Source organism: Lepus europaeus, chromosome 8 (genome assembly GCF_033115175.1).
Source record: "Lepus europaeus isolate LE1 chromosome 8, mLepTim1.pri, whole genome shotgun sequence".
In the NCBI taxonomy this organism is placed as follows: domain Eukaryota; kingdom Metazoa; phylum Chordata; class Mammalia; order Lagomorpha; family Leporidae; genus Lepus; species Lepus europaeus.
Genome location: NC_084834.1, coordinates 72143439 through 72155846, shown reverse-complemented (window position 1 = coordinate 72155846; position 12408 = coordinate 72143439). Strand labels below are relative to the sequence as shown.

At 43.4% G+C, this 12408-nt stretch overlaps 1 protein-coding gene and 1 pseudogene across 2 annotated transcripts in view; one reads left to right on the top strand and one right to left on the bottom strand.

Annotated features, from left to right (window-relative positions):
- The window catches only part of PPA2 (inorganic pyrophosphatase 2), a 229728-nt gene that overhangs the window by 69029 nt on the left and 148291 nt on the right, over positions 1-12408 (bottom strand). The gene's annotated exons all lie outside the window — the stretch shown is intronic.
- On the top strand, positions 9729-10396 carry LOC133765582 (small ribosomal subunit protein eS7-like; annotated as a pseudogene).

Sequence of the window (12408 nt, the reverse complement as noted above, 5' to 3'; positions counted from 1 at the left end):
AGGAGGGAAGGAGGGATATGCCTTCTATGCACTTGTTCACTCCCCAATTGGTCGCAATGGCCAGAGATGTGCTGATCTGAAGCCAGGAGCCAGGAGCTTCTTTCGGGTCCCCCATGCGGGTGCAGGGGCCCAAGCACTGGGCCATCTTCTACTGCTTTCCCAGGCCATAGCAGAGGGCTGAATCAGAAGTGGAGCAGCCAGGACTCGAACCGGCGCCCTTATGGGATGTGGGCACTGCAGGTGGCAGCTTTACTTGCTATGCCACAGCGCCGACCCTGGGACATGGTTTTATGAAAGGGATGTGGGAGCACCAATTCAGTCTCATGGACAAGAGCAGTCAATACTACTGAGAGCTGCATTAGCATCCCTGCTGCTGCATTCTGTGACCGGCATCACGAGGCTCCTCACTCATGGGCCACACGAAGGCAATGAAGAAAACCACAATGACCTCCCTGAGGATTCCCTCCAGGACTGGAATTGGGCTCCTGTGGTGCTTAGCGTCAGCTACAATGATGAACAGTGGGCCTGTCATCATGTGCACAGGAGACTCCCCAGAGCTAAAGGTCCAAGTGACTCTGGAATTGACTTCTCATAATGTCACTGATAGAATGCTGCATTGTGAACAGCAGATCCTGCAGATGTCACCGAGAGGCACAAATGGCACCATGCATTTGACGCTCACGTCTGCACAAAACAGCAAATGAATTCTATGATTTCACCACGTAACCAGCTCTACAGACTAGAAAGAGTAACAACCTACCCCTATCCTCCACCCATTAGCTCATTCACCTGAGTGCAGACCCATTTGATTTCATCTCTTAGAAGGAATGGGAGGGTTTACTGTGTCAAATTCTTCTTTTAAAATCTATCCTGATTTTATTTTAAATTTGGGCCATGTGAAAGTATCAGTGGGGCTGGATCATGTTGCAGCTGGTTAAGCCACCACCTGTGACGTTGGCATATCATACAGGTGCCGGTTCAAGTCCCAGCTGCTCCACTTCTGATCCAGCTCCCTGCTAATGGTCTGGGAAGGCAGCAGAAGATGGCCCAAGTGCTTGGGCCCTTGTCACCCACATGGAAGACCCACATGAAGCTCCTAGATTTGGCCTGGCCTAGTCATGGCCTTTATAGCCACCTGGGAATGAACCAACAGATGGAAGATCTCTGTCCCTCCATCTCTTTAACTCAGACTTAAAAATAAGGAGTATCAGCAGCACAAAGGCCCTTGTGCAGCACTACAGTCATGGACATTTACAGCTATGAATGGGGAGACTCACACTTCCAGTGCATTTAACTTCTCACACTCCCTAGGGAGCTCCCACATCTTACTCCTACCTTTCTCAAGTGCTCACTAAGAGAACCTGGATCCCAAACCAAAAAACCACTGAGAAACGTTTAATGAGTTGGGAAATGTGATATTTTATTCTTCTAAACCATGAGCTTGGAAAAACAATAGACCAGAGATCTAAGCACATGGCCTTCCCTAGAAATAACCTACCACATTCCTGCTGGAGAAGTGGATTGAAACCAGTCCTGCATGGCTCCTGACTACCTCTTCCCGGTTGGCCAGTCGTGGATACAATAAGAAAGCAGAGGAGTACATTGAGTGTAGTGAACCAGATTATTGTTCCAGATTTTGAGCTGCAAGTCAGGACAGAATAAATAATATGATGAGAGGTCTAAGAATGGAAGATAGGCCACGGAGAGTGGGGCAATGGCTGCTATACTGAGCCACGTGTTGATACAACCATTTAGAAAGAGATATTAAGAAGCAATGACAGAACCGGGAGACTTAAATGACAGAGGAAACACCTCCCTTTTTAATTTCTAGTTTTGATTTCTGCATGATCTTGCTCTACTTCTGTTCCTAAATGTCATTTTCTACTTTAATTTGAGGGGGTATTTATTCCTAACAAGCAATAAAACTAAAAAAAAGTTAGGGTTTAACTGGTTCAAGTTATTGATTCACATATAAGGACAATTTGTCCTCTGAGAATGAAATTACCACAAGTGGCAAAAGAAAAATATCACATAATGGGTATTTCCTGTTTTTATTGCACTAAGGAACAAATGTTAAAAGCATTTTCATTCTCCCTATCACTAATTCTAAACAGTCTGCACTTGTCTAACTTCTGGACCATGGAAATCATTGTGTCTGGATCTAAGGTCTCTGAATTAACACTGTCAGAGTTTTACTAACTGGAGATACCCAGTCTACTCTAGTGACTCCAACAACTCTTAAAAAGATGAATGTTTCCTTTTAATCAGCATTCAATTCTTCTTCTCAAACCCCACAAAGATGGCGATATTGCTCAAAACTGACAAACTCCTACCTTCATAGCAAGAAGGGTGACAGGAAGTTTTGTATACAGTCAAGATAAAACATTATCAGACTCAGGGTAGCACTGGTTTTACCTTCTCATTTTCCCACCCAGCATCAATGCACCTATTCCTTCCCTTGGCAGCGCAGCTCAGTTACCCGGTGAACAGCTCCCACCTGACCGGGCGAGCTCACCAACGTCAGTGACTCAATACATCCTCTTTCGCTTTTTCTCATTAGGAGGTGCTGCTTATTTTTGTTTCTTCCTTTCCTGTACATCTTACATTTCCTGCCTTGATGTTTCTCTAACACATCTCACTTGTATCCTTATCAATATTCTCCTCCTTCCATGATTCCGGGAAGAATTAAAGGCATGTGGCCTAATCCCACTTCTGCTGCAAGTCAATAGTATCATCTTCTCCCTTAGCTTTTTTTTTTTTTTAATAAAGATTTATTTGAAAGTCAGCGTTACACAGAGAAGGAGAGGCAAAGAGTGAGAGAGCGAGAGAGGTCTTCCATCCACTGGTTCACTACCAAATTAGCCACAACAGCCGGAGCTGTGCAGATCCAAAGCCAGGAGCCAGGAGCCTCTTCCGGGTCTCCCGCATGGTTGCAGGGGCCCAAGGACTTGGGCCATCTTCTACTGCTTTCCCAGGCAATAGCAGAAAGCTGGATAGGAAGTGGAGCATCCGGGACTTGAACCAGAGCCCATATGGGATGCCAGTACTGCAGGTGGCGGCTTCACCCACTACACCACAGCACTGGCCCCTCTCCCTTAGCTTTCTTATCTGTATAAGGATGAGGGGCTTCCATAGAAAACTGGAGAGAGCCTTCATGGTTATAAAAGACCTATAACTTTGTTTCTCCCATTTTTATGTTTTATCTTTGTATCCCTAGTACTTAGTAAGATACATGTACTTGAAAGGTGCCTACTAAATATCTATTCATTGAGTGAGGGTATCATCCTGGCCACTGATCTGTGACAAGAGCATCAGTGCTACATTTCACCATTGTCAATGTAGGAAAATGGAAAAAAAAAGTTCATTCTCCATAATTCCTGATAGAAGAAGCAAACAGAGCATCTTCATAGAAGGAAGAGTGTAACTGATAGACTATATTACTCTTTCCAAGGGCTTGCAGATCAAGAGACATGGGCACATAGATGGTGGCAGAGTCAAACAAGCAGGAAGGCACTTTGGGGAAGAATCGTGATGGAATATCTTCCTATCACCCTGCAAGTCTTCAATGTTATCAAATCCACAAAACCATGACTAATTGGAACTTTCCTGTGGGAAAGAAGGCGAAATGATAAGGGTCTCCATATTGGCTCATATGGGCTGGATGACAAAGGCAGGATTATGCTAGGATTGAGGATGAGTAGGGGTGGCCACAAGAAAAGATTAGGGAGTCATAGAAACGCTGGAGAATTTATATGCACCAGAATGTCATATTGAGAATTTGAGACAAATTCATTTAAACCTTCTAGAAACACAAGTCCCAAGTGACATCTGGGTTACACAAATACTTCCACATCAATAACTGGAGAAGCCACCAGTCTGCTGAATTATGAAGAGTTCAATATATATGAAGAGTTAATATATAGAAAATGACAAGTATATAATAATTCAGCTAACATCAATTATAATGGAAATACTTCCTCTGAATAAGGCAGAGTGCCTAATGTCACAACTCATGAAAACATTCTTCTCTTCACTAATAATTGCCTTAATGTGAGGAGTCTGAATTTACTTTTATATTTACCCAATGCACTAACTACCATTAAAATAAAGTACTATGAATCTGCCTCTTAAATTTACATACCAGTAACATTGAAACAAAGTTATCAGTAAAAGGAAACCAAAAAAAGAACCACTAAAATAGGTCAGCAATATTTCGGGCAGCAGAGAAAATGAATCACAGGATAGTTCCACCCATCTAATTACCAGGCAGTTTTCAACAGCTCAAGTTCACATTTAATATGAGGTCTAACATTCTATGTGACATCAGCCCTGTCTCCTAAACTTCCAACCACTCTTTCATCAGGAGTCACTTACTATGGCTTCTAAGATTATTCATCTCATGATGCTTTGATTCATCAGTAAAATTATTACTAGGAGGGGAACCATCAAGTCCCTATAACCATAAAAGTAGCTGGGGGGTGACAAGCCAGAAAGTTCAAGAGAAGTACAGTTATGCTGAGGTTAGCTTCAAAGGGCACTTCTTTCCCCCAAAATGAATATTTACTTTTCCCAAAAATACAAAAAAAAATACATGTTTACGCTACAAAGTCCAGCGATGTAGAAGAGATGTTCTGATGTCTTTTCTTTTTCTTATAAGGACACTAATGCCACTGGATTAGGGATCCACCCTGATGACTCACTTAACCTCAATTATCTCCTTAACAGTCTGACCTCCAAATACAGTCACATTGAAGGTTAGACCTTCAACATAGGAATTTGTGGAGGACACATTTCACTTTATTACATCTTCCCAATAAAGTTTCATATATACTTAAATTCATATCACTATAGATCTATGTGATCACATTAGTGGTTTTGTAATTTTCTTTTATAGGGACATACAGATATACCATCATTTAAATAGCATACTATTTCGGGCCTCTGCCTGCCGGGCTAGCAACCAATATGGGTGCTGGTTTGTGTCCCGGCTGCTCCTCTTCTGATCTAACTCTGCTATGGTCTGGGAAAGCAGTAGAAGTACCTGGGCCACTGTACCCACGTGGGAGACCCAAAAGTTCCTATCTTCAGATTGGCCCAGCTCTGGCCATTGTGGCCATTTGAGGAGTGAACCAGCAGATGGAAGACCTCTCTGTCTCTTCTCTCCCTCTAACTGTACCTCTCAAATAAGTCTTAAAAAATATTACTTCTGAATTTGATACTGTAAATAATGCTGCAGTAAAGATATACCTATATACAAGTATGCTGGCATTCTTTTCCAGTATTTTCCTTAGGATCAATTCCAGGTAAAGGGTTGCCTTTTCCCTTTAGGCTTGGGAAAAGGTCTAAGAAAACACTGCTGGGGTGGGCATTTGGTGAAGTAGTTAAGACTCTGTCTGGGTTTTAGTCTCAGCTCCACTCCCGATTCAGGTTTGGCTCATGCACACCCTTGTGAAGCAGCCATGATGGTTTAACTATTTGGGTCCCTGCCAACCATGTGTGAGACCCAGATGGAATTTCTGGTTCCTGGCTTTAGTCTGGCCCAACTTTGACTGTTGCAGGCATTTGTGGAATGAACCAGCAGATGGAAGATCAATCTCTCTCTCCCTCTCCCAAATTTCAGATAAAGATTTCCTTTTCTTTATAGGGGAGGAGGGAGGGAACAGGAAAGAAAATTCAGCTATGTAGCTATTTTGGCTATTGCTGTGAGAAAGTCTTCAGTCTTTTCTTACCCAGGCATCCAAGGAACTGTGAACAACTCAATTTGCTGGCTTTGACAGTGAGGTAAAAACCATAGGCATTTCCAGCTTTTGAAAAACATTTTACTAACAATTTATAATAGTATCCCCTCCTTTGTGGATAAGGAATTAGTTCCCTTCTCCCCACAAGATTTGAAAGGCAGTAGAGAGGGGAAGAGATGGAGAAGAGATTTCTTTAAAATAAAGATTTGAGAGGTAGAGTTATAGACAGAGAGGGAGAGACAGGTCATTCATCTGCTAGTTCACTCCCCAAATGACTGCAATGGCTGGAGCGGGATAATCTGAAGCCAGGAGCTTATTCTGGGTCTCCTATGTGGCTGCAGGGGCCCAAGCATTTGGGCCATCTTCCACTGCTTTCCCAGGTATGTTAGCAGGAGGCTGGATTGCAAACAGAGCAGCCAGGACTTGCATCACTCCAATATGAAAGACTGGCATTGCAGGCCCTCTGTACCAAAATGCCTACATGTAATCTGATAAAAAATAAAAATTTTAAACAAAATAAAATTAACTTTTATTTAATGGATATAAATTTCCAAAGTACAGCTTATGGATTACAATGGCTTCCCCCCTCCCATAACTTCCCTCCCACCCACAACCCTCCCCTTTCCCGCTCCCTCTCCCCTTCCATTCACATCATGATTCATTTTCAATTCTCTTTATATACAGAAGATCAGTTTAGTATATATTAAGTAAAGATTTCAACAGTTTGCCCCATATAGCAACACAAAGTGAAAAAATACTGTTGGAGTACTAGTTATAGCATTAAATAACAGTGTACAGCACATTAAAGACAGAGAAACTACATGACATTTTTTAAAAATTAATTTTCTATGCCATTTGTTTCTATGCAATTTCCAATTTAACACCAAGTTTTTTCTTCATTTTCAATTATCTTTATATACAGAAGATCGATAATTTTAAAACCAATAGAATCTTTATCTTTGCAAATTTTTATGTTTATTGGCCATTCCTACTGCCTCTTTGTAGTGACCCATTTTTCCAGTTTTTTCTTATTTTTGAAACACAGAATTACAGAGAGGCAGAGGCAGACAGAGAGGTCTTCCATCCACTGGTTCACTCTAAATGGTCACAACGGCTGGAGCTGTGCCAATCCAAAGCCAAGAGCCTGGAGCTTTTTCTAGGTCTCCCACATGCATGCAGGGGCCCGAGCACTTGGGCCATCCTCCACTGCTTCCCCAGACACATTATCAGGGAGCCGGATTGGAAGTGGAGCAGCTGGGACTTGAACCAGTGTCCATATGGGATGCCGGCCCTGCAGGTAGCAGCTTTACTGGCTACACCACAGAATGGGCCCCTGTTAATTGCTAATTTATTATGTTTTCTAACTAGTCATGGTTAGTATATGTAGAATTATTGACTCTTGTATATTTTATAGTCAGCTACTGAACTTTTAAATGGTACTCATTTTCCAGTTGACTAGTTGCAGATAAAACGTTTGTGGAAAGGTGGAATTAAAAAAAAAATGCGCTTTCTGGGTCTGGTGCTGTGACTTAGCTGGTGAAGCCACCACCTACAATGCTGGCATCCTACATGGGCACTGGTTCAAATGTTAGTTGCTTCACTTCTGACCCACTCCCTGATATGTACCTGGGAAGACAGAGGACGACAACCCAAGTGTTTGGACCCCTACACCAGCATGGGAGACCCAGAGGAAGCTCCAGGCTCCTGGCTTCAGATAGGCCCAGCTCTGGCCATTGCAGCCATTTGGGGAAAGAACCAGAAGGTGGAAGACTTCTCTGTCTACCTCTACCTCTGCCTCTCTGGAACTCTACCTTTCAAATAAACAAATAAATCTTTCTTAAAAAAAAAGCATTTTCCATGAACTGTTTGAAGACTCCTCATTTACCTTTAGCCTTTTTATTTGGCTGCATTAAGGTAACAAGATAAGTAAAGGAGCAGAAATTACTTGTTAATATAAACATAACTTTTTAATGAGTATTTGCCATGTAATATTTAGGCGCGTTAGTGCTAGGAATCATTACCAGTAGGTGTCATGTTGTTTGCTAAGTCTGACAAGTCTGTCACACTGCTAGCTAGCACTGTAAGAATGATGCAGACAGCAACATGGTACTATTGCTGATGCTTCTAGAAGTGACTCTACAGTGTTCCTCTGTTAAGTTCTCTAATGGCTGCTGATTTTAGTTATCATAAAGTTTAACCAGGCCAGAGAGGATTCTCAAGTTTGAAAGCGCAGTCTTAGCACAGTGTCTGGCATATAGTATGTGTTCAATAGATATTGGCTGAAAAAAAAATGATAGCTATACATGATAGTGATGATATAGTTTACATGGTGTTATTTTTTAAGACTGTGTAGGGATGTCTAACTCAAGTGGCAAACAAGAAAAGGACACACATACCAAATCAGATTTGAAATAAAAACAGCAACTAAGAGTTTAGGTTCTAGAGCCATCCTGCCTGGGTTCACATCTCACCTCCACCTGTTACCGACTGCCCAATTCTGCACAAGTTCCCCCTGAGTTAGTTTGCACCTTTGTCAAATGAGGACAAGGACAGTATCTGCCTCCCATTGTTGCTGTGAAGATGAACCAGGAAATTTCACAGTAAATACTTAGCCCAGTGCCTGGCCCAGAAAGTCTAGTAAGTGCTATCTATTAACAGAAGTTTCCATAGTGACTATTTCTTGCATTTAGCAAGGGCTGAACATTGTTCTGGGATTATCCATGTTTTCTTTTACTTGAAATAAGAATCTTCACCTTTGTTTTTTCTACTTGTAAGAAAAACTAGGAAAATAACAAGCTTTTCAGTGGCTATTGATGGAAGATTTGGATAGGCTAAGGTAGGGGGTCTCGGGCTGTGGCTCAGCAGCACCTTGTAACCTGGGTGTTGACTTTCTGTTGCTGCTGTTGCAGACCACCACAAATTTAGTGACGTAACACAACACCAAGTTACCATCTCACCTTTTCGGAAGGTTGGCGTCTGGGCACAGTATATTTTCTCCTCAGAGTTTCACAAGGCTAAGAGCAAGGCGTCAGCTGGGCTACACTCCCCTGTAGCAGCTCTGAACGAGAATCCGCCTGCAGGCTCACTCAGGTTGTCAGTTCCTGGAGGAGTGAGGTCCCTTGTTCTCTGAGGCTGTCAGGGTGGCTTCTTCAACATCGAGATGCCAGCCACACTGCTGGGCTCAGAGCCCAGCTAGCACGAGCAGAACGCGCGTTCGTTTCTCCATCTCTCTGGCTCTCTCATGGCTGCCTCTTCTGCTTTTTAAGGGCTCCTGTGATTCCCTTGGGCTCTCACAGGTGATCCAGAATAATCTACGTATTTTCTGGGCCATTAGCAACCTGAATTCCACCGGCCAAGGCCCTTTACCTAGATTGGCATTTGATTGACTAACCAGGAGATAGGGGTCTTGGAGGGGACTGTAGAAAGCTGCCTGCCACACCTGGGACTGATGGAAAGTCTTTGGCTCCATCCCAGGCTTACTGAATCAGCAGCTCCTGTGCTGGGCCCAGCAACCTGTGGTTTAACATATTCTTCAGCTGATTCTGATTTGTGCACACTGAAATTTGAAAGATAAGTGCAGGGGCCGGTGCCGTGGCTTAACAGGCTAATCCTCCGCCTTGCGGCGCCGGCACACCGGGTTCTAGTCCCGGTTGAGGCACCGGATTCTGTCCTGGTTGCCCCTCTTCCAGGCCAGCTCTCTGCTATGGCCCGGGAAGGCAGTGGAGGATGGCCCAAGTGCTTGGGCCCTGCACCCACATGGGAGACCAGGAGAAGCACCTGGCTCCTGGCTTCGGATCAGCGAGATGCACCGGCCGCGGCGGCCATTGGAGGGTGAACCAATGGCAAAAAGGAAGACCTTTCTCTCTGTCTCTCTGTCTCTCTCACTATCCACTCTGCCTGTCAAAAAAAAATAAATAAATAAAAGAAAAAGAAAAAGAAAAAAAAAAAAGAAAGAGAAGTGCAGGGGGAACTTGCCCCGCTCTCGCGAGCTCTGCCTCTTCCTCAGCCGGCGCTCAGCCAGGAGAAGCCATGTTCAGCTCGAGCGCCAAGATCGTGAAGCCCAATGGCGAAAAGCTGGATGAGTTCGAGTCGGGGATCTCCCGGGCGCTCCTGGAGCTGGAGATGAACTCGGACCTCAAGGCTTAACTAAGGGAGCTGAACATCACGGCTGCCAAGGAAATCAAAGTTGGCGGTGGCCGGAAAGCTATCATCATCTTTGTTCCCGTTCCTCAACTAAAATCCTTCCAGAAAATTCAAGTCCGGCTAGTTCGTGAGCTGGAGAAAAAGTTTAGTGGGAAGCACGTTGTCTTTATTGCTCAGAGGAGGATTCTGCCTAAGCCAACTCGAAAAAGCCGTACGAAAAATAAGCAAAAGCGCCCTAGGAGCGACACTCTGACAGCCGTGCGCGATGCGATCCTTGAAGACTTAGTCTTCCCAAGTGAAATCGTGGGCAAGAGAATCCGTGTGAAACTGGATGGCAGCCGGCTCATAAAGGTCCATCTGGACAAAGCACAGCAGAATAACGTGGAGCACAAGGTGGAAACTTTCTCTGGTGTGTCTAAGAAGCTCACAGGCAAGGATGTTAATTTTGAGTTCCCAGAGTTCCAGTTGTAAACAAAAATGACTAAATAAAAGATGCTTCACGGTATTCTGTTTAAGACATGTGTTTCGAAGTTCCATGGACACCGATGTCCAGCTTGGTTTCTGCACGGCTGGAGGGTTTGAGCAGAGGGTGCCTTTGCTGGGAAGTTAGATGCCTGTGAAAGATGTGTTACTGATTCCTGGTGAATCTGTAATAGGTTGGTCACATGAAGATTCTGTTGAAAATGGTGGATGTTGGCCCTTTCACATTTTTGCATGTGAAAGGGTATACAGGGTTTTTAAAATGTAAATTTCAGGGACTGGCACTGTGGCTCAGCAGGTCAAGTCCTCTGTAGTGCCCACATCCCATATGAGTGCTGGGTCAAGTTCTGGCTGCTCCACTTCCAGTCCAACTCCCTGCTAACGTGCCTGGGAAAGCAACTGAAGATGGCCGAAGTGCTTGGGCCCTTGCACCTATGTAGGAGACCCAGAAGAAGCTCTTGGCTCCAGGCTGGCCCAGCTCTAGCTGTGCGGCTACTTGGGGAGTAAACTAGTGGATAGAACTCTGTCTCTCCTCCATCTCTTTCTCTAACTCTGACTTTGAAATAAATAATTACAAAAAAAAAAAAAAGTGCAGGACTTAAAGCAGATGGTTTTATTTTAAAATTTAAAGGTAAGCCAAGAAAATCGGTTTCCAATTTTACAGGAAATTTCTGAGAGGAACTCACTTTAATAAATTATCTTTAATATATCACCGTATTAATTACATTATAGCTATAATTACAGGTTTTATTTTTCTTTTTGTTATTCTTTTTTTAAAAAGATTTATTGATTTATCTGAAAGGCAGAGGAAAAGGGAGAGCAGACAGAGATCTTCCATCTGCTGGTCCACTCCCCAGTGGCTGCAGCAGTCAGGCCTGGGCTAGGCTGAAGCCAGGAGCCAGGAGCTTCTTCCAGATTTCCCATATCAGGGCAGGGGCCCTAGCACTTGGGTCCTCTTCTGTTGCTTTCCCAGTCACATTAGCAGGGAGCTGGTTCAGAAGTGGAGTAGCTGGGACACGCACTGGTGCCCAAATGGGTTGTGAGAATCTCAGGTGGCAGCCCAAACCATGCTGGCCTCTGATTTCAGTTTTGTTCAGTGGGACTAGAATTCAGCTTAAGTTTTAATTAGCACCAAAAAAAATTTTTGTTTCTCAAAAGTTGTTTATTTGTACTGCCTAGCTTTTCTTAAACGAGGCTCTTTTTAGTGGGTATGGTGGATAAAGGGCTGTTCAGAACACCTGAGTAAATCTATCACCAGCTGAGACACTCTGTCAAGCCCGAATAGTTAGGGTATCTGAGAACTTTCCAGGTGTCACTCGTCTCTTATTCATGATTCACCTGTTTGACTTGCTCTTTTGTTCTCATTTCTCGTGAGTTCCAACACACCCATACAATGAGATTGATGTAAAAGAAATGGGTCTAAAGGGCAAGAGGAAGAAGACACAAAAGCTGGCTCTAGAACACCCACCTACAGAGTTGATTAGCCAACTGGTCAGGTTGCTTCCTAGCTAAAACAGTGTAAGCAAACCTTTGTGTCCCAAAGAACTATCAATGTCTAAGGACATTGTCAAGTGAAAGAATAAAGGGGCATAGAGCTTCTTTGTAAAAGAAATGACTAAAGATTGATATAGCTGGTCTAGCTCATAATATAATATACTTCCTAAGTGGCAATGAACCACCTTCACTTAAATTTACCCATTGTCTTTAACATTTAGGGGTGTGTAATCATAGTTGTACAGTAACCCTGACATACAAATCACAGAAACTTTTTTTCAGTTTCATTTTATCCACCTTGGAAAAAAAGATCTATCAAAACCCCAGGGGACTGTAGGCATCTGACTGAGTCTTTGATCATCTCTCTCTCTCCATGGGATCCAGATTCTGCATGAAGCTCAAAAGCCATCACACCGCCAGCCTTGTAGGTCCATGCTCTAATTGAATGCCCCTATCAGAATGCTTTGCTTTCTTGGATTTAAAAAAAAAAAAAAACTCTTGGGAGTGTTACACAGATTATGAAAATTATTTCAAATATCTGATAAAAGAGTGG